We start from the raw sequence: 27,453 nt of genomic DNA, 5'->3' as shown, positions 1-27,453 counted from the left end.
TTTTCACTGACTCTCCAAACATGTATTACAGATTATTTGGAAAATTCAGGAAAGCATCATGGGAAATATAAAAATCACTTATAATTCTACCACCCAGAGTAACCCGTTAACATTGGGGTATATTTTCTTACAATCTTTTTTTTTTTTCCTTATTCTCTTTCTCTCCCTCTTTGGCTCTCTTAAAGATTTAAAGAGGTGTAGAAGAAGACAGCTACCTTATCTTTGCTGGTAGAAGAAAAAAATGAGAAAATGGATTCGACAGGACGGGGTTGGAGAAAGGCAGTTTTTCTCTGAGCCAAGGAGGGGAAGACACAGGAGGCTGGAGAGAGAAGCTCCTCCACAAGCCCCTGACCTGCAGCCACACAGCCACAGAAGACATAACATTACAGTACAGGAAACAGAAGACAAATGTTTATAATTTTTGCATTTTAAGAAGATATAAAAATATGGCAGTGTATTTTAAAACTGTGATTTATTTTTAAATGAGAGGTAAGCATAATTTTAAGAAAGATAAAAGTCTTGAGAGATTTTTCACCAATCACTTAATTTCTTCTTGAAACAAAAACCCCTGCATTTTATTTTATTTTTCTTGCATCAATGTCTAAAGTTTGTCTTTTTATGTTTTAATCAGCTAGCCTCACTGGGTCTTTCACTTTAGTATTAAAACTGAGTGTGATTAGGGTAATATGCAAGTTCATGGGCCATGTTCATTGATGTAAACAGTTTCTCTCAGGGCCAGTGACCTGAAGAATCAGAAATATTCAACCAGCTATTGTCTACTGAGGGTTTACAACACGCCGTGTGTGAGGTCAAGTGCTTTTTTTCCCCTAATATCCAATCTGATGGAATTTATTTAACACCCTTTGAAATGAGTTTTATTATCCCTCTTCCTGTGTAATGAGTTTTTTTATCCTCTTCATATGCGGGCGGATTAGAGTTTTGACAGATGATGTTGCACACTTGCTCCAGGTGGTCAGTTTGTCCGAACCTAGATTCAGTATTCTGAACTAGTGAATGTACTTTCTGCGTTGTCATGGTGATTCAGATGCTTCCAGGCCATGGGGCTGTGTGGTGGTTAGCACTGAGGGGTCTGCTACTAATTCTGTACCATCAGTTGAAGGGCAAGAAAGTTTGCTACTCCAACCTCTGACCACGAAACTCTTTGAAATCAGCTCCCGTAGGGAGGAGGGTGTGGGGTGGGGGCAGGGACATCACACCATTATCCGTTGTTGACACTGAATCTTGAGTTGGCTCATTGAACTAAGTCTTGAGTTAGCTCACTGGTCGTCTTATAGGATTCTGAGAGTATAAAGTTGTTTTTTCCTGTGAAGGCCTGTTTCTTAGGGTGTGGTATGAAAGGAGGGCCTGCAAAGCCTGGGAGAACTGTGGAGACGGGAGGGGAGATTCTCTGATAAGCACAATGGAAGAAAATGTAGAGATTGGGCTCTGTATATGTTTTTTTCCAAAGTGATAGCTGTGTTACAACTGGCCAAGGTACTAAATGTCTGAAACTATAGAAAAGATCATACTTTTGAGATAAAAGATTCAGGAGAAACTTTAAAATCTTGCCTAGCTTATATTTTTATTATAAAGCATTTGGAGAACAAGTGAATAAATTTGTAAGTAGCAGGATATTTAAGTCATATAGAATTATGCCTACCAACTGGCTACAAATTTAGTAAAAAGAAAAAGAAAACGAAAAAAAAAAAGTTAGATTCCATCTGATACCAGACCCCAAATAAATTCCAAATAAATTAAATTTTGAACTATTAAATAAAAATAAAATTGCCAAAAGAATATATAGGGGAATATTTATAGAGATTACTGTTAGAATTTAACATTTCTTAGCATGACACATAGGCAAAACTAAAATAGAAATAAATAAATATTTATAAATAGAAATATAAAACTTTTATGTATTAAAATCAAAATAATAAAGGTAATAAACTTAGGAATATATTTAGACTTTCATAATAGAAAAAAGATTAACATATAAAGGGTTCTTAAGAAAATATCCCTAAGAAAAAATATAATACAAAAGTGGGCGCAGTGATATGAGTTATCTATGGCTGCAAGACAAATTATCTCAAAACTTAGTGGCTTAAAGGAACGAACACTTGCTATCTCATAGTGTCTGTGGGTCAGGGATTGGGAGGGGTTTATCTGGGTGGTCTTTGCTCAGAGTCTTTTATGAAGTTGCAGTTAAGGTGTCAGTCAGGGCCCTGGCTGGCAAGCTCAGCTGAGCAGGGTGTCATCCCTATACACCAAGGTTGTGGGTTTGATTCCCCGTCAGGGCACACACAAGAAGCAACCAATGAATGCATTTGTAAGTAGAACAACAAACAGATTCCTCTTCTCTCTCACCCCTGCCACCTGCCTTTCTGGGGTTGGACTATCCACTTCCAAGGTGGCTCATACATAAGGTTTTTGGTAGCTTTTTCTGACTAGCCGTTGATAAGAGGCCTCAGTTCCTACAACACGGTTCTCTCCAAATGGTGCTGCCTGCGAGTTCATGAAATGGCAGTTGCCTCCCCTCAGCATGAGGAGTCCAAGAGAGAAAACAGGGCAGAAGTCACCGTTACTGCTGCAGGATTTTACCGGTCACGTAAACTAACTTTTATATAGGTGGAAAGGGGCTATGCAAGAGCATGAGTACCAAGAAGCAGGGAATACCAGGATCCCACAGATACGAACTAGTAATTCACAAAGGCAGAAAGACAATGGTCAGCCCTGTGTGAAAGGGCTCTGCTAGGTGGGGCACCCATAGCACTCGTGCTACTGTGGCCTGGGCCTCTCCTAAGTACTAGGCGCTAAGGTGCACGGCTGGCAGGCTGCCCCTGTGGGTCGACCAGGGGTACATTAAAGCAGGATCAGACTGGGCTGTCCACTAAAAGTTGGCATGACATCCTATTCCCTTCAGAAAAGGCAGAAGAATAATACCCAGGAGGTGTCTGTGTGTTAGTGGTTATAGAGCAAAAGCCAAGAGGTATTAGGGCCATAGGCCAAGGCTAGGAGGCTTCTAGTTTAAAGAGTTAGTCCAGGCAGGGGCTGAGGCCTTTGCACTATCACCAAGGAGTAGAATGATGAATGTTACACAAAATCTCAGTTGGGTACAGCCCTAAAGACCAACTCCTTTATGGCATTTCTTCCCTTTAAAGGCATTTACAGCAAAGAATTGCGCTAGGAAAGGTTAAGCATTGAATCTAAACAGTAAATTCTGCCAGTAAATTAGGACATATGTTAATGTTCAGGTGATCAAGAAAATCAGAGCTTTGAACCAGCACCGGCTGCCCAAACCTAACTGGAGTAATGCCGTTCTGAACGCTGGGTTTGGTCACGAAAAGCTTGCCGTCAGTGACATTCCGTATTTCTCTTCTGACCTTGGACAAATGAAACAAGAAAAGACCAAGATCTTACGTTTCGATAATAAAACACGGTAATAATAAATGTTTACAAAACCAACAATCAAAATCAACCAAAAACATTTTGTTCAGTCTCATACAGAAAATAAAAATCTATTTTACTCTGAGATTCAAATATTTTCACTGGTAGACTCTGACCTCTTTTTAGATCTTAACCCCAGTTTTTAATCTTCCATCCTTCTCCCTATCCATTTCAGTCCACTCCAAACTCTCATTCATACCTTCACGTTCCTGAGCACGCCTCTCCCACTGCCACCTTCTCTGCCTCGTCTTTCCTTCTTTTCTCCTCTCATGATGTGTGCACAATGTTTTAAGGCTAAGTTCAATGATCTTCTCTTCCATAAAAATTGTTGTATTTTTTAAATTAATTAATTTATTTATTTTTAGAGAGAAGGGAAGGGAAGGAGATAGGGAGTGAAATATTGATGTGTGAGAGATATATCGACGGGTTGCTTCTTGCACGCCCCCATCTGGGGATCTGGCCCTCAACCCAGGCACGTGCCCTGACTGGGAATCAAACAGGCTACCCTTTGGTTCACAGATCGGTACTCAAACTTCTGTGCTACACCAGCCAGGGCTCTTTCATAAAAATTTTACAGAGCACCCCAGTTTTTGCCATTCTCTGCACTCTAATGGCACCTTTGGTCTAATTTCTCATTAGTCAATTAGGCACTCATGAAGCTATTATTTTTGGCATGATTACTTAACGTTTGACATAAGTAAGTAGATTAAGTATACACTACTTTAAGTAGACTGTAAATGTCTTTAGAGCAAGGTCTGCACTCTCGTCTTCTTTGTCCTCCTTACCTCATTCAGCTGTGTGGTAGCTCTCTCCTTATTTCCCAGCGTGTGGTACATCTAGCACCTTGTAAAAAGTAACACATCAATAAGTATGATAAACTGATTTATTATTTCAAGTGACATTGCAAGAGACCAGACAATAGTCTGGCCCTTTTGCAGCAATGCTTTGCCTGGGTGAGCGGGGACTGCGCACAAGCCGGCGTAAATGTGCTGAAGACCTGGAGGTTCATCTATATTTTGATGTGAAGCTGGCAGAAGTTATGCCGTTTCAGAGACTCTGAAAGAAGGGAGGCAATATATCGGCCCTCACAGGGGAGGCTCAGAGTGATCCATTTCTACTGACCTTTCTACAGAGCCAGACAATTTTTCACTTCAAGCTTCAAGGACCTGTTCTCATGATTAAATGTGATCCATTAAATATACGTAATGAGTGCCACTCAAGGGTAAAAGTATCTAGAGTCAATAATGATACATAGTAGGTACTCAAAAGCCTTCCCTCTTCTCCATAACTTTGGTGGCAAATGTTTTGGTAGTTTCCAAGATGACCCTTTTTTCCCCACTTCTCCACACCTGCCTAAGAATTTTCATGGGTATTGATCTGAGTTCCTTATATTTATATAGTGCTGTACAGCATATAAAGCAAGTTCATTTGCACAATTTCATTTGGGCATCACGTGAATCTAGTCCCTCGTTTTTCAAATAATATTTGTCCCTAATTTTTAGGTGGGAAACTGAGCCTCAAAGAGCTTGTTACTTGCTAAGAATAAATGACTCAAGTTTGGATTTTCTGATTTAATAAAGGAAAAGAAAAGGAAAGATGAAGAGGAAACTTGTTTTCTTTTTTGAATGGTATGACTTTGAGAAAGTAGATTTGCCAGGAGGCAAAGGAGCCAGAGTCACAGGCCCCTCACTCACACCGACCTTTCCAAGGCTCTGGGAAGGGCCCTGTATGTGTTCACTGGGTTATATGTTTTTGTGAAGATTATTAGCAGAAAGACTGAAATATCTTCTTATCCTCCCAAATTGTATGCTTTGAACTAAATATTTGTTTCCTCCCCCAAATTCACATGTTGAGCCCTGACCTGTGTGGCTCAGTGGTTGGGCATCATCCTGCAAAGCCATAGGTCGCCAGTTCAATTCCCGGTCAGGGCACGTCCCTGGGCTGCAGGCCAGGTCTTTGGTCAGGGCACATGTGAGAGGCAACTGATCAATGTTTCTCTCTCACATTGATATTTCTCTCTTTCTCCCCTCTTGCTAAATTAAAAAAAAAATCATCTTGAAATCCTAACCTCAAGGTCAGATAGTATTAGGAAGATGGTATTAGGAAGGTATTAGCCTTTAGGGGCAGAGATCTCATGAATGTCGTTAGTGCCCAAGAGAGACCTCTTGTCCCTCCCACTAGATGAGGTTATAGCAAAAAGAGAAAGCAAGCACTCAATAGATACCAGATTTGCTGGCACCTTGATTTTAGATTCCCCAGACTTCAGAACTGTGAGAAATAAATTTCTGTTGTTGATATGCTACCCAGTCTGTGGTACTTCTGTTATAGTGGCCCTAATGGATGAAGACTTTGTGTAGCTTCAGGCCCCACAAGACCTGACTCTGTCACTACTCTCAAATGACAGAATTCCAATGTTTAGGTGGACACATTGCTGCTCAACCAAAAGACTATATTCCCCAGCAGTCTTTGCAGAGAGAGTTTCTGGCCAATGGCCTGTTAGCTGACATAGTTGTTTGAGACTTTCAATAATTGGAAGGAGGGAGGAACAGAGACATACTGCTTGGTCTCCCTTCTTTTATCTAGCTGCACAGAACACAGACATAATGGCTGGAGCTCTAGTTACCATCTTAGAGTACAAGAATGGAGAGATAGTGGAGTAAAAGGACTGATGGGGGTCTGGGACCCTAATACCAAATGCACTGCCATGTCTGTCCTGGGCTTTTGTATAAGAGAAAGAAACTTCTACCTTGTTTGAGCTACTATTTTTCATGTCTCAGTTGTAGCTGAATCTTATTCTAACTAATATAACAATGTAGGTGATAGAATTTGAGGGATCATTAAAATTCAGTATGTCTAGTGATAGTGATAAACTATAAATTAATAATTAAAAATAATTAAATAGCAAATTGGTGAGAAGGAAAGGATCTGGGCATTATGGGCAGGCGTAACCGATCCTCATTGACTAGTGGTAGGGGTAGGGCGTGCAAGAAAGACTCACTAAGAAGTTACATTAAGTTGAAACCCCAAGGGATAAGTCAGAGCTAGTAGCACATGGGAATGGGAGCTGGGAGTAGAGAGAGAATTTAGGCGGGAGAAATGTTTTAGGCAACAGCTCAGAGGCAGGAGAAAGTAAACATATGCAAGGAACTGGAGAACGTTGAGATTGGTTGGAACTTAGTGAGCCAAAGAGACCAGTGGGCTACATTTTGCTGGGCCTTGTGAGCCATGTTACAGCTACATGTCCTTACCTTAGGGATAATGGAAAACAGTGAAATGTTTTAGGGTAAGATGAGACAATCAGATAGGCTTTAAAAAACCACCCTTTCTATTGCTGAATAATATCTCACATTATCAAGGTACCATAGTTTATTTAAGCATTAATCTGTAGAAAGACATTTAGGTTGTTTCCAGTTTTTAGCCATGACAAATAAAGCGGCTGTGAACAAGAATGCACAGGTTTTTGAATGAACTTCAAGTTTGAACCAGGAGTCCAATTGCTGAGTTATATGGTAGTTGCATGTTTAGTTTTTTCCAGAGTAGCTGTACCATTTTATAATCCCACCAGCAATGCATGAGAGGTTGGTTTTCTCTTCATCCTCATCAGCATTTGGTAGTGTCACTACATTTGATAGTAGCCGTTCTGATATTTCATCATGGTCTTAATTTGCATTTTTCTAATGACTAGCCATGTGGAGCGTATTTTCATGTGCTTGTTTGCCATCTCTATATTCTCTTCAGTGAACTGACTCTTCGTGTCTTTTGATCATTTTCCAACTGGATCATTTGTTTTTTTAATGTTGAGCTTTAAGAGTATTTCATCTATTCTAGATATGAGTCTTTTGTTAGGTATGTGGTTTGCAATTTTTTTCTCTTGTCCTGCTCACCTTTTCATTAGGGTTTTTGCAGAGAAAAAGTTTTACCTTTTGATTAAGTCCAATTCATTCATATTTTTAATGGTGTCATGTCAAAGAAATTTTTGCTGAGTCCTGAGTTCCAAAATTTTTCTCCTATATTATCTTACAGTTATACAACAAGTCGTAAAACCAGGTAGACAAATTCTCCTCACTTTATTCTTCTGAAGAATTGTTTTAGCTATTCTAGTTCCTCTGCCCTTCCATGTGAACTTTAAAATAATTTTGCTATATCCACAAAAAAAATCTTGCTGAGATTTTTTTTTAAAGTTTTATTCATTTATTTTTAGAGAGATATGCAAGAGATACATTGATGGGTTGCCTCTTGCATGCCCCCATCTGGGGATTTAGCCCTCAACCCAGGCACGTGCCCTGACTGGGAATCGACTGGCAATCTTTTGTTTTACAGGTCCATGCTCAGTCAACTGAGCCATACCAGCCAGGGTTCTTGCTGAGATTTTGATGGAGATAGTATAACTGTACAACAATTTGAAAGAATTGACATCTTAACTATGTCAATCTTCCAATCCAGAAACATAGAACATCTTCTTATTTATTTTGATCTTCTTTGATTTTTCTCATTAATGTTGTATAGTTTTTGGCACACAAGTACAGTACATGCATTGTTGGTTTACACATAAGCATTTAATTTTTTTGAGCAATCATAAATTATTAAATTTCAGCTTCTAGATGTTCATTACTACTATATATAGATATGCAATTGATTTTTTGCATGTTGATCTTATATACTATGTCTTTGCTAAACTTGTAAGTTCTAGAAGTCTTAAATTTTGTAAATTCCTTGGGGTTGTCTATGTAGACTATCATGTCATCTACAGACAGGGGTGGTTTTAGTTCTTCCTTACAAATCTGTGTGCAGTTTGTATCCTTTTCTTGTCTTATTGCATTGAACAGAACTTCCAACACTGTGTTGAATAGCAGTGGTGAAAGTGGACATTTCTTGCCTTATTCCTAATCACAGTAAGATAGCATTCATGATTTATCATAAAATATGATGCTAGCCATAAATTTTTTGTAGATTTTTTAAAGTCCAGAAAGTTTACCTTTTTAGTAGTGTTGTAGAAGATTTCATCATGAATAGCTGTTACATTTTTAAAAATGCTTTTTTAACAGGAACAAGTATAAAAGACACATGCACAAAAACTAGGGGGGTGGAAATGGGAGGGAGGGGGAGGGGTGGGTGGACGGGCTGGGATGGGAGAAAAAGACAGAAAACTGTACTTAAACAACAATGAAAATAAATAAATAAATAAATAAAATGTTTTTCACCACCTATTGATAAGATCATGTGATTTTTCTTCTCTAGTCTATTAATAGGGTGAGTCACACTGGTTGACTATTTAATATTTAACCAAAGTTGAATTCCTGGACTAAACCCCACTTGGGTATGGCATATAATTCTTTTTATATCTTGTTGAATTCAACTCACTAAGCATCTATACTCATGAGGATCTGTAGTTTTCTTTCTTTATTTTTCACTGTCTCTGTCTGGTTTTGGCTATCTTCATAAAGTGAATTGAGAAGTATTTCCTTCTCTCCCATTTTCTGTAAGAGATTGTATGAAATAGTTGTTAATTCATCTTTAAATATTTGGTAGAGTTATCCAATGAAACTATCTGGTTCTACAGCTTTCTTTTTGGGGGAAAGTTTTAAAATTATTAGTTCAGTTTCCTGAAGAATCATAGGGCCATTCAAATGATCTATTTTATATTGTATGAGTTGTAGTAGTTTGTGTGTTTTGAGGAAATGATCCATATAATCTAAGTTGTCAGATTTATGTGTGCAGATTTATTCATAGCACTCTCATTATCCTTTTCATGTCTGCAGCATTTGTAACTATATTCATTTTATTCCTGATATTGATGCTTTGTGTCTTTTCCCTTTTTTCTTTGTCAGTCTTGCTAAAGGTTTGTCAATTTCATTGATTTTTTTTCAAAGAACCAGTTTTGTGTTTCATCGACTATTGCATTTTTGTTTTCAACTCCATTGATTCCTGCTCTCATCTTCATTGTTTCTTCCCATCTTTCTTTGGGCTTATTTTCATCTTTAATATGTGACTATAAGTCAGCATCTCAAAGGACAGGAACCATCTGGGTACCTGGAAGACCAGGAAAACCAACTAACTAACTAACTAACTAACTAAAAATCCCTACTCACTTCCATCCCCACAGACAACAGAATTGAAGAGGACAAAGCTCTTTAGGTAAAAATGTAAGAGTTTTTCTGAGCAATACACTGAAAATGTTGGCAAATCCCTATGTAAAGGAAGTTGCCTTTAAGAGTCATGTGGTTTGTCCTTGAGTCCAGTTTTTATTCTCTCAGGCCCCAAAAGAGTACACATTGGAAACTGAGAACGATGGAAGAGGAAAGAAACCAGTACAGCTCCCTGTAACAATGTGGTGTACACTTCGTTGTGACATACTCACGGAGAGAGAGGCGCTTTGCAAGCTGTGTGTTCTCTTTTAGTGTCAGGAGGATGGTACAGTCAGAGGAAGAGGAGCTTAAACTCAATTAGCCTGAGCACCAAGTATGTGCAGGACACTAAGATAGGGCTTGTGTAGGGTGCAAAAACATTTTCAAGGTTGGGGGAGATGTTTATCTTCAGTGAACTTTTGGTTTTAAGGCATGACAACCCTGGGTTTTAAAATTGTGAGTCCACCTCCAAAACCACAGCTCTGTGTTCTCTAATCCACCACGGTATAAAATGCCCAAACCCTGGCAGAGAATTGAAGCAACTGGAACATGCCAGAGCTCCTAGATGCTGCAAGGAGTGGAACCTATGGATACCTAATCAGGTATACTTAATACCTGATGATGAATACTTGTCACCTTCTTTGGAAACGGCTGGGGATGAAGGGTGGCTGTCATTGCATTTGTCTTATTGTTAAAGTTCAGAATGCTTTGACAGAGCTAGCAAGCAGGACAAATGACATAAGATCATGACACTTTATTATTAACATTATTACCACTTGCAGAACTAGACACGACTCTCCATGGGGACTTAGTGTACTTTGCCATGCTCTCCTCCCACCCTGTGCCGTGGCCTCTCCTGCAGCTCCCTTCCCCACTCGAGATGTCATCTCTGATGCTGTCCGGGTCCCCAAACTGGCTTGCGAGCTCTCATGACACCCAGGGGCACCCTTTGTGGCATTGCCCTTAAAAAACTCTAAAGCCAGTAGGCACAGTATAAAGACTTGTCCTTTATTTGTATTTAATGTTTTTCTTGCCCCCACAATGGTGGAGACCTGAAAATGTCAACAACTGAATATAGAATGAGGATTTTTAAAGTAAATTTAAACATTTGTAATGTTAAGTACAAGTTCAATATTTGGCAAGATCCAGTATTCTGCATTCTTTAGCAATTAGAACTTTCAGGTTCTTTATTTTGAAATACATTATCTTGTAAAGAGTGTAAGAAAGCTGTCCTCTGTCTGAATCTGGGGCATGAAAATGCATAAGCCCTGGGGAGTTTGCTGAAATGTTGTAAAGGATATTTCACTGCTTATGCTCTGTGGGAAAGATAAAGTTTTATACATTTCAGTAATATCCTAGTGCAAAATAACAATGACCTTTGGGCATTTACCATGTACCAGGCACTGAAATATAAAATTGCCCAGTGAAACAGCCATCATTATCACTTCCGTTCTCAAGATTATATAGTTGAAAGCTAGAAAGTCCAGGTAACCTACCCATTGTTGATTAGCTAGTGCATGTTTAAGCCTAAATGAAGCCCACATATATTTGACTCCCAAGTCTGAACTCTTGGCTGAGCTCCTTTCCCTAGTGCTCTATAGCTAAATTAATTAAAAATAAAACCCAGGAATCCAGCTTTCAATTTATTCTGTAAATTTCAGTCCTGTGTATGTGCCTCAGCCTTACCTGAAAATATTAATTAAATAATTAAAATTTAATTATTTCAATTAAATTAATTAAATGCTCTCTCAGACCCATAGTGGTACAAATCTGCAAAAAATTTATCTCTAAATATTCAACCTAGTACACTGAAAATTTTCCAAAGCACAAAACATGTCTCAAAATGTTCCTCAAATTAGGCTAATTTCCTCTTCTTACAGGTCATCTACTTGGAACTAAAACATTCATGCCTGTTGGGGAGTGCCACCTCTGTTCTCAATGGAATGAGATCCAGAGGCACACTGGAGCCCAGAAGCTCTGGTCTGTGTTTCTCTTTCTCTTGTCTGGATGAGTGAGACGCCAGCCTCCTGGTCCCTGTATTCCAAGAGGATATTCTCCCCTCTGCCTCGTGCCCGTCTTACATCTTTCACAAGACTCTTAGGGGCTCCACTTATACTGACTGAGCCTCCTCCCTCCCTGGCACAAATCTCAACAGAGACACAGAACAGGACACACTGTGATTTGGGAGGTAGGACAGTGTGAGATGAAGGGGTTATAAAGATGTCTGCAATAATTGGTACTGAGTTTCTGAAATGAATTGGGGGTATCTCCGAGAGAGTGAATTAATAACAGTTCCTCTTTACAGTAGTGCACAAAAAAGGATAATTAAGAAAATGAATAGGCTGCATGGAGGGATTTTTTCCCCCGGACACACAACATTGGATGATTCATCTGTGGCTGGAACGGGATTCTTTACCCTGGAGCAGTTGTGTGCCTTTCCGATGGCACTTTAATAGAACAAGTGGGCACAGAAGGACAGCTGCTGACGGGAGGCTCAGACTCAGAGTAGAACTGCCTTTGTCTGAAACTAAACAAAAATTACACGGTTTCAAAGCTTAGAGTCCACAAACGAATATGATGTCCACGAAAAGGACAAAAAGGCAGAAAATGCCCATTAAAATGGATAGGTTGAAAATATCACGAACTCACAAAATGTGTATTTCTGATCCCAAGGCCCAAAGAGCTAATACATAAAAAGGAAGTAGGCCAAGGAGAGATAACGTCATAAAAATCTCAGATTTGTACATGGACACGAATATGGTACTGGGGACTCATACCTGTATGTGGCTAAGAGGCCTTTGAGAAGGTGACCTTGTCATTTGTCCCCTTATCTTGAAAGTGATGTCCTCTGACGTCCATGGATTGAAAGAGCCTCCTTGGAGAAACTCCTCTCTGAATCAGCTGCACAGCAGTAGACATTCTCAGGGAAAACGGGGCTGGCCTGTGTGGGTAATTCCATCAAAGGACTTTGAAATGAGTTCATAGAGAGACAGAAAGAGGAAATGCCACTGTGGCAATAAGAGGGCGACATGGTGTTCTCTTCCTTGTAATTTACTCTAAGTGAAGGTAGAAACCAGGACACAGAACTTTTACCAAAAATGGAAAGAGAAAAAGGACACCAGACCATTTGTTCTAATTCATGTGTGTTATAAAAAAAGACAACGCTCTCTCATGGTTTCCATAGCTACTTCACTGGTTTTCCTTTGCGGCCAGTCTAAACAGCGGTAATGGACCTTGGCCCCGCAGCCTTCTTGCCCACGCCGCAGCCCACTCCCAGCACTTACACAGCCAGTGCTGGCAGCCAGGTATCCCCCGGGCTGGAGACTGGAGCTTCTGCTGGGAAAAACTGCATATTGGGAAAAGGCTTACATGTTCTAGCACTAAAGTCTCCCGTATGAGGGATGATTTCCCACCTGACAGCCTAAAGCAGGTTCCAACAATTCACGGGCCTTTTCCTACATATGGAGCAGCTCCAAAGCAGCTTCTCCTTGCATCTCTCTGAAGTAGGAACAGCCGAATGAGGGCCTCCCACACATTTGAGGGAGCTCTGTGACTGGGGGTAAGGCAGGATGTGTGGGCTCAAAGAAAAGAATAAACATGCTGGGAGAGGAAGAGAACTTAAAAAAAAACCCCACTACAATTAATAACCTTGATACAGGAAGGTAACCGGGGAGAGGGTTGGAGCTGGCGTTGCTGAGTGAGCCAGTCTGCAGACCCTCCCTCTTACAGGCGCACAGATAACTCAGCTTGCCGTTCAGTCAATTACCAAGTATTGATTGTCCATCTTTTATGTGTTCAGCTCATCCTGGGGGCCCAGCTGGTGTGGCTCAGTTGGTTGTGTATCATCCCACAAGCTGAAAAGTCACCAGTTCTATTCCAGGTCAGGGCACATGCCTGGGTTGCAAGGTCACAGGGCTCCTCCTGGTCAGGATTTGTATAGAAGGCAACCAATTGATGTTCCTCTCTTGAATCAATGTCTCTCTCCCTCTTTTTCTCCCTCCCTTCCCCTCTCTAAAATAAAAAATTAAAATTAAATTAAACAAAAAGCTCATCCTGGGCATTGATGGTAGTCAACTTTATTTTTAATGTCATGCAATCAATTCTATTTATAGTAACCAATTTCATCTGCCTATTGTCTCTTTTACCGAGTACAGTCTGCAAAATGGGGAATAAGAATTATGGGAACAGAAATTCTCACTCTCTCACAGACATTAGAAAGCGTTGCAAGGGATGAATGCTGGAAAACACTAGAAACAAAAGTACCACCTTCCATACTCTGGGATGCTTCACAGCTTGCAAAGCACTTATTTATCTCACATTGTTCTATAACCCTATGAAGCAGAACATTTTTCCAGCTGCCTTTCACTCCCAATGTCGAAGCTACCAGGACCTGTAAAGACGTGATCAGATAACACGAAGAGCTTCAGGCACCTGCTACCTAAGTGCTCAGGAAGGGCTAGCTGCCACAGTAAAGATTTTAGGAGCCGAAAACACCGAAAAGTGGGGCAAAGTTTGCCTTTTGTCATCATCTGTCCTTGTTTCTGTGCTTGCCTTCCTTCCCTCTGCATCACGGCGGCAACCCAGTGGACTGAAGTGTTTAACCCCTGGGTCCCCAAAGTCCCCTAGGTACTGCCCCTCCAGCTTTTCCTTTAACCTCTGCTCCCACCCCCTTGATCAGGACACTAAGCCCCTTGTCTCTTTCCTTCAGGTCTTTGATACAATGTGACAATGGTTGATACTGGATCCCCCAAATATTGTTTTCAGAATCAATGAAGAGTTCTTAAAATAGGAAATTTTCATCTTTTGGCAAACATGATGGTATAAATTACAGTTACTCCAGGATCCAGGAAAGATTGGGGGTCTCTCTCGGCATTGCTGAATGAACCACACAGGCAAGTTTTTGCCTGTTTGTTGTTCCAAATAACTTGTCATAAGATTGGCTAAATGGGAAAAGATTCAAACTCTTGTGAGTCGCATAAATATGAGGCTTGGAGAAAGAAGAAGGCTTTTCCTAAAGACTTAACCGTCAACTGTGGAATAAACTTTAACTTTCTACAAGTGGAGAAAGCAGTCGTTACCCTCTTTCACGGACAACCCCACCTCTTAGTCTGGCATCACAGCAGGTTTCCCAGGCTGAATAGATCAGTTTCAGAGCTACAGGGTAGATCCTCGAGTGAACATTTACGGGCTACGAGGCATACAGTGTAGGGCAGGTCGTTTTGCAGGGGTGGTGGTAGTGATAGTGGTGTGCATGTGTGTGTGCCTGTGTGCGTGTGTGTACACTCACCAGAGACAGGAAGATAGTAGAATATTTACTTACAAAATTTGTCTCTGAAGGAAAAAGCCTTCTATTTTGTTAGGTATTATTACAACCAATTTCAGCCAAATAGGCTTGTTTTGCTTTGATTTTTACAGAAAATGAACTCAGCATGCCATAGAGTTGGGTGATTGTGGAGTGCTCCTGTGATAAGAATTAACCATCTGCTGAATATCTAAGCAAGAACTGTTCCCCCCCAGATTCTAAGACAAAACTTCCTGTGGAGTCCGATGATTTCAGAGAAAACTTCTACAGTGAAAATTTACTGTAAGTGGCCCATATGCTGTCATTTCTTGGTCCAAATTTGAGCTGCTTCGATAATAACACTGATCAAATAACTCAGAGTAGAATGAATCCTCATAATATACCAGCACCAACTGGTCATGCACTCGGAAGGCTTCACAGTTTGTGCTTTTACCTTATGTGAGCTGTGGTTTGCCAGTGACTCTCTCTCTCTCTCTCTCTCTCTCTCTCTCTCTCTCTCTATATATATATATATATATATATATATATATATATATATGATCATGTACAAGTGATCTAATTTTACACTAAGAAAATCTAAAAAAAGTAAATTGAAAGGTTAGAATCAAGGGGCCAAATACATTAAAATCAACGTGTAAAACTGTGAGGCATTGGACGGTGCGGACCTGGCTCAGCCGCCGTGCATCGGCAGGACACCGGCAGCATTGCCCAGGGACAGCTCAGCCTGCGGCTCCCTGATGAACACTCGAGGCGTAGAGTGCACCTGGAGCAGTTAAATTCTTTCCTTCACAAGCCCCTCATCAGCCGACTTAAAAAAGGACTGTCCAGACCAGCTTCTTTGCTAGACACGAGTTAATCAGTTTACTTGGAAAATGCGTAAGCAAGATTCAATGTCTCAGACCATCTTCAATTTTTTTCTCTCCCATTTTGCCTATTTCTGCTTCTTTTGCCTTTCTTTCTTTCTTGACAACATCCTATTGGTTATTCTTCTTCATATGAGTAAATTTACATGCTGATAACTAAGTATTATGCCATATCAATAATCACATGAAGAACACATTTTTTTAAAAGAAATTACATTGGGGAAAAAAGAATCAACCAAAATTTAAAACCTTAATCCTTGGCTTTCTTTTTATGGCTAGCTTGGGCTAGTGTTATATGTTGGAAAGGCCTTCATGTGCAAGCGCTTACCAGTCCTCTGCCTGTAACATGCTTGCTACTCTCTCACTGGAGACAGCCTATGTGGGAGGGGCCTATACAAGGCTGTGACTAGGAGAAGCATGGGTTTGGGGGAGGGGCACCAAGTAAAAGTCTACTGCAGTAGCTCTCTGCTCATCCTTCAGTGACATCACTCTGTAATTGCTTGTTTATTACCAGACTGTAAGTGCCATGGGTTCCAACCTTATTTAAGTATCCTCAGAGCCTAGCATGGTAACTTGTCAGTGCATGGATGTGCACTGGACCAGTGAGGGAAGGGATGAACATGTGGAGGAGTGTTCCAGTCCTTTCTGGGAATACAGCTATAAACAGAGTCCCTGCCCTCACGGAGTTAGTAACCCGCATACGTGAGCAAGAGGGGAGGACAGCAAATAAGTACATAAATTAGATACTTTCAGATAATGGTAAGTGCTATCGTGAAGAAAAAAAAAGCCCAGTAACATAGAAAGACAGAAAATATATAATATGATTGTAGAGAAAGGTGGGGTTTTTTTTAGCAGAAAAATGAGAATGAGTGAACCATTCCAAGAGCTGGGGTTCTGGAAAGGGGCCTAAGAAGGGAGAGGAGAAGGTTCCAGGAAGGAGGAACAAGTGTTAACCCTGCAGAGGGAACGACACTTTGTATCTTTGAAGGACAGAAGGAGGGCCAGGATGACGGGATTATTAAAGGGGAGCAGAGCGGCGGGAGATGAAGTGGGAGGGGGGCCAGGTAACGCAGGGCCTTGGAGGCCAGGGGGAGGAGTTAGGAGTGTATTCCAAGAACAGAGGAATGGACAGATGTGATGTGATACGATAGCCATTTTTAAAAGCTCACTTCAGCTGCTGAGTGAAGAATCATTCTCTCTATGCCATTGCCCTAGTTTATCTTTTTGATAGCATCCATCATATTCTGAAATTAATTTGCTCGTTTATTATTTGCTTGTTTATTACCTGTCTCCTCCACCCTCACACCAATAAAATGTAATCTCCCAATGTGATTACTTTGCCAGTTTTGTCCACTGCTGCACACCCAAGTGTTTAAAATAGTGTCTGGCACACGGTAGGCGTTTAAAAATGGCTTATCAAATGAACGAGTGGATGTATTTGATCATTTAGTGAATTAAGCCTGAGAAGAGCATCTGTGGTTTATGAGTGGGTGATGACACAGGAAATACTATTTGGTGGCCCTTTGATTGTCACAGCTGGAGGCGGTGATTCCCTGCACGGCCCTCGCCGCCTGCACATTGTACGCAGGTGCAGTGTGACTACTGCGCACCTGAAGTCAGGTCCTGGCTGTGAAAACATACACACACGTGTGCGCGTTCCCACACCACCACTCCAATGCGGCGAAGCGTGGGCAGAGCAGACGTTTGAAGCTGGGTCCAGATTCTCCTTCTGGCTCTCGTCAGCTGATTCTGAGGAAGGAGATAGATTTTGGGTGGTGTGTGCACAATAGAATATACACAAGGTATATTATAGAATTGCATATTTGAAACTTATGTAATGTTATTAACCAGCGTTACCCCAGTAAATTTAATCTGAAAAACAGTCAGGGGAATGGCACAGGAAATATACTAAATGTGCATAGTGTCAGATGGGCACTGGACTCACCAGGTGATCTCTTCCTAAGGTGTATAAATGCGTACTCTCTGTGTTGTATAACCGGAACTAGTAATGTATGTCCACTATAACTAAAAATAAATTTAAAAAATTTTGAAGAGTAAATTGTTTTAAGTTTTTGCTTATTTATTTTTAGAGAGAGGGGAAAAGAAGGAGAAAGAGAGGGGGAGAAACATCAGTGTGTGGTTGCCTCTCATGTGCCCCCAACTAGGGACCTGGCCTGTAACCCAGGCACGTGCCCCGACTGGGACCCTTTGCTTCACAGGCCTGTGCTCAATCCACTGAGCCACAGCAGCCAGGATGAGCAAATTGTTTTAAAACCACCTGTACCCTTGACCTCATGACTTACTTATGAATATTTTCTGAGACAGTTACACTATTCTGTGCTTAGTAATAAGTAAATGAATCAGAAACTTGGGTAGATGCTTCTTCCCCTCCTAATGTGAGAAGAAACGGTGATTATAAGCCAATCACGGACGTGGGAGGCAGCTGTGAGACGCTGCTGTGTGTCGGCACCAGCTAAAACTTCTGGCTGCGTCCCGCCTTCTGCACCTCGGGCCGCTGCGCACCGCCCACCAGGGCACCCTAGAGAGGGCGACCTGGACCACAGAACCCGCGGGTTCCTGAAAAGCCCAAACCAGGCGTCACTGTGACAACAAATACTCAGCGAGTGCTTACCCTGTGCCAGGCACTGTTCTAGGTGCTGCTCCTGTCAACTAACCCAATTATCCCTCACGTGACTCCCACCGTGTGCAGGTGAGGGAACTGAGTTACGAGGGACAAGTACCTCACTTCATGGCACATTAATGGTGGGCGGCAGAGCTGGGATTTGAACCCCAGCAGGTAGGCCCCAGAACCTGATTCCTCACCCCTGTGCTCTCTTCCTTCCCCATGGCAGGACGGGTAGCCTGAAAAACTAGGAAGGGGACAGGTCTGTAACCCGCATCCGTGGTCTCAAACAAAGCAGCAGCACCCTCGGCACTGCACCCCCTCTGCCACTGCCCGTTGCTGGGACAGGCGTCTAGCCAAGAACACCAGACAGGTTTGTCTCTAGACTATTCCCGGTGTCTCCCGGCCCAGTGGTTGCAGGATGGTCCCAGTCTGAGGCACGCTGTGTTCACGTTCCTCCATGACTGGTACCGATCTGGGTCCTCCTGCCTCCTCCACCGGCCGCCTCCCTCAGGACAGCAGGGTCACCTTCCTCGGAACACCGGTGCTGCCATCGTAAACCAGCGTTTAGTCAGTTACTGTCTTATTTCACCGAGTGCCTGGCAGCACACAGTAGGTGCTCCGTGCATGCTCAGTGAGTAGAAAAACAAAAGAAGGAATTTCAGACAAGGATGAAGAGCTGTTACGGGAGTTGAGCTCCTGCCTCCTGCGAGCCCGGGGGATTTGCCAGCTGATGGAGCTGACGTGGTGCTGTGGGCGCAGAGAACCATTCAAAAGTGCAAGGGCGAATTCCAACATTAAAGCAGGAGAAATGTTTTTATGACTGCACCTTGCCACACGAAACTGAAGCAGGTTTGGATCTAAGAATTGACAGGAAGCGAAAGTGGAATGAATAAAATTAGAAAAAAATTAAATCCACCTTGACTGGGGGAAATTACATAAAAATGAATAAATCGCCATGATTGTTGGGCAGTTCATCCCACAAAGTTAAAGGTTGCAGGTTCGATTCTCAGTCAGGGCACATGCCTGGGTTGTGAGCCTGGTCCCCAGCAGGGGTAACCGTCTATGTTGCTCTCTTACATTGATGTTTCTCTCCCTCTCTTTCTCCTTCCTTTCCCCTCTCTCTAAAGCCAATAAATAAACAAAACCTTTCTTAAGATGACTACATTGACAGTATATTACACTGACAGTGTAGTATATCTACCATCTGTCTTTAGGGGATAACAAATGACATTTTTACTAACTCAATGCAGAATTTGGGTTGATTTTTCCCCCCTTAACTCCTGAAATGAGAGGTTTAGTTTAATACAGAGCTGGGTGCTATGCTGTGCCCGCTGACCGGGGCATGTAGGAGCCTGCAGTGTGTTTCTCTCCAAAGCTCCTTGGTGCGACTGTTTTCTTGGATGAAATTTTCTGTGAGGTTGAGGGTGATTGCCGTGTGTGTTTTGTTTGGGGATTTGGGAGACAGAACATTCGAGTTGAAACCCTTAGAAGTCTGATATGGCCATTGCAGAACCCAATTAGGAAAAGGAAAATTTTCTTTCCCTGAGCTCGCAGTAGCCTCTCTTGGGTAATCACCTTATCGCTGGGTCAAGTTTCACTAATTATGAAATAGATACGCTAATTCCTACTTTTGCTACCTCATTTATGGGATCAAATGCGATAATGGACATGAAATTACTTTGAAGGGTCTAAATACGATGCTAATGGAAAGAAATATTGTCACAGTTTTTCTAAGGAATAAAATTATTGTGTGTGTAATTCTGAGATTGCAAAGGTCTATTTTGAAGACTAGGGGGCATAATAATTCCTTATGTTTATACAGTACCTTGTGATTTAAAAACTTCACAACCTACCTTCACCTACCAGAAGCACCCAATAATCCTGCAGCATAAGCAGTTCTTTGGACAGACGGAGAAAGGCTGAGCAAGTTGCACAAGGTCTCTCGGCTCTAATGTGTGGAACCAGCACCAGAGCCCACAGAATCCCACAGCTGGTCCAAACAGCCGTCGTGCTGAACTTGTGCTGTTCTTCACACTGGGCGTGTGTGTATAAATATCATCTAATTAATAAAGACATCAAAATCTGGTATTCTTGTTCTATGCTTTCTTCCCCAAGTCTTTTCTTTTTGACACTTGGTGGCATTTATTCAATAAATTGATTCAGTCTATGCTGGGCCCCACACTGGATGTGGGCAGACCTGGTGAAGCAGGTATTGCTCGGGTCTTTGGGCAACGCCTGGTCTAGAGGGGAAGACAGACGCATAAGCAGGCAGTATGTCATGGGATGAAGGTTAAGACTGAGGTAGGATGACTCCATGTGTGTACTCAGGAGGGGTGCCTGCCCCAGCTGTGGGCCGGAGGAGGTCTCCAGAAAGAAGTGTTGTCTAAGGCGACAGCTGAGGAAGAACAGGAGGTGGGTGGGTCCAGGAGGAAGAGTGTCAGGTCAAAGCAGTGGCAGTGTCAAAAGCCTGAAGAAAAAGTTTGGGAGACAGAATATTTGGGAGACAATATTTCAGGAGTGCTGAAGCAGAGAGTGTGGAGTGAAGCAGTGGAGAGTAGGAGAGAGTGGCCAGTGAGAGGTGAAGCTGAGATCCAAGCTCTGGGTGTTGATCAGTTTTATCAGGAGAGTGACAGATTATTCTGGAAGTGTTTGGGGAATGGTACAGACAAGATTTGGTGAGCAAACAAGGAGATCAGTGGTTCAGGCAGGAAGACGATGACCTGGACCAAAGTGAGGGTGTGGAATGGAGGAAACCTGAGAGACCTTGAACCCGTTTGGGGAAGCCTAAGGCGGTGCCCGTGAAGACTGGCTGTGGGCTGCAGCAGAGCGTGAAGAGCCAAGGGGGCTCCGAATCTGCCATCAACGCGTGCAGATCATTCACGTATTTTACGACATCTCAACAACTGACTGACTTTTTCATCAAATGTGACAATTGAATGGAGTTACTGGTGCATGCCCCCCGGAGGCCATTCTATTTTTCTCCCACCCAAACCGTGATGCAACACCTGCGAGCTGGGCTGTGACTGCCTCGGCCTCCCCTCCTTTCATCCCACAGAGATGAACTCACTGCCACCCCCGCTTCCACCATTTTATCTCCCGTATTTCTCCTCCCCTCCGTCTCCTCAGTTATTTAAGCTGTAAGAATTTAAGTCAAAGCTTTATTGACTAAATCTCTTCCCACTTGGAAGTGGATTTGAAAAAGATAAACCTCCAAATTTGAAAAGAAATGAAAACGTATGTGCATGCAAAGACTTGTCTGTGGATGTTTATGGAGCAACATAATTCTGAACCAGGAACAGATGCAAATATCCACCAATGAATAAGTAATGAATGGGCAAGTAATATGTGGTACACCCATGCAATATAAACAAATGAACTCCTGACACACCTACGACATGGATAAACCTCAGACACAGTACACGATGTGAGAGGCCAGGGCACATGGTGAGAGGCAGTCGCTCTGCTGGGGTCTTTAAGAAAGAAGAAAAGTCTGATGCAGTGGAAGTCTCAGGATAATTTTGGCAGGTGTGGCTGGATCCTGGCTTCTGTTACGCCCACTATGAAATCTACCCTGGAAAGTCCCCATCCAAACTCCTGTAACGTTCCGCACATTTTGGATGTTCTTGCAACTGTCTCCAGGTTGGCAGTGACTAATTGCTTTTTTCTTTCAGTTGAGTTAAAAAGATGAGTGGTTTTTCCTTTGTGAAGGAAAAAATCACTTACTTTTAAAAAAAGATGCATTTGGAATCTCTTCAGGCACCAAAGACCACATCACATATTTTCAACATAAAGATATTTCTAATGGTTTACAAACATCCTCAGTCCAGAAATAATTGCTTAGTTTTCTCCAAACATCTGGATAACATGTTTGTTTAAGTCAACTTTCTATGGAAGTGCAGCACGCATTCAGAAATTAGCACAAATCCCAGATGCACAGCTTGATGAATTTTCACAAAGCGAACACATTTGTTTCACAGCATTTGGATCAAGAAGCAAAATGCCCAGCTCCCTGGAGGCGAAACTCCTTCCAGTCACTCTCCACCCCCCACCACCACCGGATGGCAGTAGCTTGGCCTGTTTGGGGACTTTGAATCGATGGAGGCATGCAGTGTGCACTTTTCTGTGTCTGGACTCTGGCTCAGCAATTTATTTGTGAAGATGAAGTTGTGGACCTGAGGGTGAGGGACGTGGAGAAGAAGGGGGGTTGGCCTGCGGTCCAGGCAGACAGACGGTGGCCTCCAGCCCCAAGGAGGAACTCCCGAATTTGAACCTGTACTAAGTTCCACATTCCGCTCCTCCTGAAATAGATTCCCCACCCGATCCCTGCTCCTCCGAGGCCGTTTTGATTATATTTAGAGGTTCACCTGGCAGACGCCATGGAGAAGTGATTACAGGGGTGAAGAGAAAAGGGAGGAATCAAGGATGACTCTTTAGGATTTTGCTTGAAAACTGGGTGGCTACTATTTCCCAAGTTGGGGGAGAAGGTATAAGTTTTGGGAGACTGCCAATCAAATATTTTTGTTTGGACAAGTTAAGTTTGAGGGGTCTGGAGCTCTGGAGAGCAGTCAAAGCTTGATTTACAAACTTGGGAATTTTAGACTGAGGGTGGTTTTCACTCTGTGGAGGGACAGGGTGAAGTCACAATCGAAAGATTCTTCTTGACTGTAAAGGGAGGAAGAAAGACTTTGTACATATAGCAGTTAGTACTTACACACATACTAATACTTTTTGGCCTGTCATGTTTTAAAAAAATTAAAATTTTACGTTTAGAGAGAGGGGAAGGGAGGGTGAAAGAGAGGGAGAGAAATGTTGATTGGTTGGCTCCTGTGTGAGCCCCGACTGGGGACTGGGCCCCCAACCCAGGCCTGTGTCCTGACTGGGGGTCCAACAAGTGACCTTAGCTCTGCGGGACAACACCCAGTGAGCTGAGCCACACAGGTCAGGGCCCGTCATGCTTCTATTATGGTTATTCACATACATGTGTTATCTGGGAAAAAATCCCTGGAAGTTTTCTGAAAGCAAAAAGCCCTCTGTGTTTTAAGACAATTCCACTACAGTGTAAACCAAGTAGTTTAACAACATATATTTATTGAATAAATTTGCTCTTTACCAAAGAGGATGAAATCACTTATCTATGTTTTTTCCAACACTTAACAATTTGACTGTAGTAGGACAAGGGATTGTGGGCCAGTGTTTGCACGTGTGTGTGCCTGCATGTGCGTGTGTGCGTGAGTGTATTTAACCCAAGGAGTCGCACCTACACTTCTACGGCGAGTGAGCAATGGTATTCGGCAGTAGAAAAAGAATCATTTCAGACTGAACTTCTTTTTTAAGCATAGGCACTGCTACTGGTGAATACTTGTTTACCAACCAAGGACCCCCTGCTGGGACGGCCCGGCCACCCCTGGTGACTAAACTGAGGAACAAGCACCTGCCTTCTTCCTCAGATATTTTGGCAATTAATTCACTTATGTGCAACCTCTAGCAGATGTAGCACTGAAGGGAAAAGACAATTCTTTCTTTATGCCTAGATTTGTCCTCTTCTTATAACTGAACCACAAGGAAAATAAAAGGCGAAATGAAATGCACGTCGCTGTGAACGAAATGGCAGGATGGGCAGACTGACAGCCTCCGGGCGTCTGCAGCTCGGTGGCCTCCAGCTTGTTGATTTGCTCGCTTCCTCCCCCTCCTGCCCCTCCCCCATTTTCAATCTCTGTGCTTTGCCCTGACCTGAGTCCTCCCGCTCTTTCCAATCTCCGCCCTGATGACCATGTCTCTTTCTCTTGTACAATTAGTGTTTTCACACTTGCTGGAGACAGGACTGTGAAAGAAGATCACTTTTCAAAAAAGAATTCTAGATTCTGCTAGCAAGATCACTGTTTGACAAGTTGGTTCTGAAGAACAGGGGCAATGCTGTGACCCGTCTTCCAGAAAATGCACCGGCGTGTTTCTAACCTTCGGGATTCTTCGGAGACCCAGAGATGTAGGAGAGGTGGAAATACGATCGGTTTTACAGATGGGGACCAAGCACTGCCGTGTAGAATGACTGATTTAATGAGCTCTAGAAAAAGTCACATCCCCTAAAATATGTCTCCCATTTGCTCTGCCTCAGTGACTGAGATTTCTACTTGAGAAAAATATTAGTGATGCCTTACACTTCACCGGTGTTGTGGAGCCTACTGTTGTAAATATGTTATGAAGCTACACATTTGTATACATTTATCTGGTGCGTTGCTGCTTCTGAAATGCCCTCCTATGTGCCACACACCAAGCTAAAGTGGGGTGCGCACGGTCTGCCCTGGATCTCAGGACAATGCTGCGAAGGGAGCATCATATGCCCATTTAACAGATGAGGCGACTGAGGTTCAGAAAGAACTTGTCTAAGTTGGGCCTCATACGTTGTGGGGTTAGGAGTTCCGACTCCACATTTGGACCCCCCTTTGCATGCTGAGCCGGTCAGGGGCCTGCCTATTTTAGTTATTTGTCGATGAGTACTGCTAAAACACAAGTGTGCGGTCGCCAGGAGAGGCCTGGCGTATTCATCCACCTGGCTTGATAGAGAGCCAGAGCCTGAGAAGGTGAACTGGGGCTGGGTGGGGCGTAGAGAACAAACCTGGGGAGAGGAGGTAGCGGCAGCTCCCACAGGAAAGACCAAATTCATGCCTTCAGTGGTCATGGGCAACCCACGCTCCCCTGAATGTAGAACAGAGTGGAATGGAAAGAAAAATAGTGGGTTTTTTCTTGAAGTTGGGCCTGGATGAACAGTTATCCACACGTCAGACAAGGTGGTAAACATTGTACAGGGTCCTCACTAGATGTTGGGAAACCCACATTCTTTTTTTTTTTCTTAAGATTCATTTATTTATTTATTTTCAGAGAGAGGGGAAGGGAGGGAGAAAGAGAGAGAGAGAGAAACATTAGTGTGTGAGAGAAACAGCAATTTATGGGTTACCTCGTACATGCTCCCAATTGGGGACCTGGCCCTCAACCCAGGCATGTGCCCTGACTGGCAACTGAACCAGCAACCTTTTAGCTCACAGGCTGAGCCACACCAGCCAGGGCTTCCTCTACCCCAACATTCCTTGAAACTCCTATGGCTTTGGTCCTCGACCTGGTTAGAAGAGCCGGTGTTATCATGACTGACCTCAGGACCTCCTGTGAGCATGCTGGAGAGAACTCTCTGCCAGTGTGTGGGTGTGTGAAGGTGGGGAGGGGGGACCACAAGGGAATGACGCATCAGCAGAGACCCCCAGCGGAGGAATAGTTATTGACTCAGCCCTGGCCTGATCTTAATAGAAATCCTGCAGTCACCTCTCCCAGAGACCCCAACTGTGGGAAGCAGTTGGACCTGCATCTTTCTTTCTCCCTCAGGTTTCCAGTACCCATGAGCTCTCATGCCCTCCGCGGTGAATCTGCAGGTGGGATCTTTGGACTGAAGAACAGAGAATAGCCTTGAGCTTGTCTTGCCCAAAGGTGTATTTATCTCCTTCCTTCCTTCCTTCCTTCCTTCCTTCCTTCCTTCCTTCCTTCCTTCCTTCCTTCCTTCCTTCCTTCCTTCCTTCCTTCTTTTAACTTTTCTGTATATTTTATTTATTATAAGATCTGTGTAAAATACATGCAAGAATTCTTGCAAAAAAGAGTTTCTCACACTGATCACCACTTTAACATACCCTGATATGTTCACAGCAACGTTATTGACAATAGCTAAAATGTGGAGACAACACAGACATCCATTGGTGGATGAATGGATAAGCAAAATGTGGTTTATACCCACGATGAAATAATGCTCAGCCTTCAAAAGGAAGGAAACTCTAATCCATGCTGCAACATGCATGCACCTTGAAGACATTATGCTAAGTGAAATAAGCCAGACACAAAAGGACAAATACTGTATGACCTACTTGCATGAGGTCCCCAGAGTAGTCAGAGTGATAGAGACAAAGTACAGCAGTGGTTGCCAGGGGCTCGGGGAGGAGGGGTATGGAAAGTTAGTGTTCACCGGGTAAGGTTTCCGTTTGGAAAGATGAGCAATTCTGAAGATGAATGGTGGAGGTGGTGATACAACAGCATGAATTTATTTAATGTCACTGAAGTGCACACTTAAAATGGTAAATTTTATTATGTGTATTTTTACCACAATTAAAAAACAGTAAAAAATGTTTTATAGAGTCCTTCATTCAGAATGCTGGCATTTAATATAATTTATTGTTTCATATACCGTTTCTCTGGTGGGGTTTTCTCTGCTTGATGTTCATGTTGCTGGAAGCTGCACCGAAGAAGGGCTTTTCCTTCTCTTTGACCTCCGCTGTCTTTCTAAGATGCTCCTGTCTTCACGGGAGCCTTTATGTAGGGTGTATAGTAGCACCCCTGGCTTCTACTCACTAGGTGCTGTAGCACTTCTTTCCCCCAGTTGTGACAACCCCAAATATCTCCAAACATTGCAGGATCCCTGTGGGGTACCCAGATGAGACTCCGCAGCCTTGAGGCAGATGTGGGTCTCAGACATTAGAAGCACAGCCACTGCCAATTTCACAGTGCTCTGCAGGCCCTGGGGATTTCTGGAGCAAAGCAACATACTTAACTTGGGACATTGAACTTCCTCTGAACTGGGACCACTCACAAGTCAAGCTGTACAATGGGGGAAAGACTCTAATCAACTAAAGATCTAGATGAGAAAGGCAACCTCTCGGTCATACTCCAGGAAAACTGGCAGACTTTCATTTTCCTTAAATTTGGGCAGTGCTTCATCTGAAGTCACAGGAATTTGTAGACGTCACCTTTTGTAAAAGTGCGAGTCTTGTCATTTTACAGGAGCGACCAAAGAAGGAAGTGATGTTTCTGTGTTAACGCAAACATAAGTCACTGCTTCAGATGAAAGCTGTGAGAGAGGAATCTAAGGAGATAGTAGAGAATTATGCACATATTCTTTAACAAACTAGCACAAAGACTTGGATTATGTTACTATTTATTCACATGTGAGTAGTTGGTTGTGATTAATGGAGAAGAACAGAAACAAACAGCAGCAGGCATATTAGTGATGTGGCTAAATCATTTTCACATCCTTTAATTTCAGAGGGATTTGAAAAGGTCACA

This window comes from Artibeus jamaicensis, unplaced genomic scaffold (assembly GCF_021234435.1).
Source record: "Artibeus jamaicensis isolate MK-2021 breed Jamaican fruit bat unplaced genomic scaffold, CSHL_Jam_final contig_233, whole genome shotgun sequence".
NCBI lineage: Eukaryota > Metazoa > Chordata > Mammalia > Chiroptera > Phyllostomidae > Artibeus > Artibeus jamaicensis.
This window is presented reverse-complemented; position numbering follows the sequence as displayed.